Below are 1,251 nucleotides of genomic sequence, written 5' to 3'. Positions count from 1 at the left end.
CTCACAGTATTCATGGTGAAAATAATAACGTTAATTATTGGTTTGCAGTTTTTGCGATACTTGTGTTCGATAGGTGTGATATGGAAAAGCAACACGAAGCGTATGCTTTTCAGGCGAAATTTTTGAATGGACAACGAATTCCTCGAATTTTGTGACAACCATTTGGTGTTGTCTTTTCGAAAACCAAAAAAAAAGCACACACACTATGCGCACTATGATTTCGCACTATGATCCGCACTATAATTTCGAACTGCAACAAACATAATAAATTGAAATGCACCGATCGAATTAATATTACCTGTTTAATGTTGATGATGAAAATATATGGTATTGCACTACCATTGACTCGGTGTTATTCTGATTGATTAAGTTGTGCCGCTATCATTGCAGATCCTTAAGGCTTTGATGGCCGAGAACGTTAAACCTTTCTTTCTTATCTTTGCAGGCAGGCACCATAAATCTTAGTGTAGTGGTGGAGAGGAGTTCTGGAGAATAAAAATGGAAAAAAGTTGTAAGGATTGAAGAACAGGGAATGAACGCACGAAACACGTAAGAAACAGAAATGTGTACAAAAAAAACAAAAAACAAATAAGACTCACAGCGAAAATAACGTTCATTATTACTAAATTTAAAATAGGGCGAAATATGGAGAGAAGGAGAGAGCGGAAGAGTGAGATAGGATAGCTATACGCGGGCGAAATGGAAATCAGGAGCCAATGATTCGAACAGCGAAGACAGACCGTCAGTCTTATGGTTAAACTTAAGGAGTAAAGTACCAAGGGAAGCTACAGAAGAAAATAAAAATGATGAACGATCACGACAATGGCGCAAGTCGGTAAGAAGACAGATATCTCTCAACTGTGTTTTATATTAAGTGGAACGGTGTATTGCTGGTATGGTGAAGAAAGTTCTTGCGTGCAGTCTATAGTGCTTTAGTTGGTTAAACGTTCTAAAGGTGGCAAAATTTCCTAAGAGAGGTGAGGCATATATATGTATGTATAGGAAGCATGGTATCGTATGCATAAAACAGAGTCTGCTGTGAGGGTGCATGCAAAAAAGGCCCATAGCGGATATATGTATAAAAAAGAGTCCCCTGGGAGGGTTAATACATAAATAAAGGAATTCCGTGGAAGCATATACATAAAAAAGAGTCCCCTGAGAGGGTTCATGTATAAAAAGCCCATAGTGGGCATATGTATAAAAAAGAGTCCCCTGAGAGGGTTAATACATTTAAAGGAATTCCACGGAAGC

Source organism: Anopheles moucheti (assembly GCF_943734755.1).
Source record: "Anopheles moucheti chromosome X unlocalized genomic scaffold, idAnoMoucSN_F20_07 X_unloc_1, whole genome shotgun sequence".
Taxonomy (NCBI): domain Eukaryota; kingdom Metazoa; phylum Arthropoda; class Insecta; order Diptera; family Culicidae; genus Anopheles; species Anopheles moucheti.
This window is presented reverse-complemented; position numbering follows the sequence as displayed.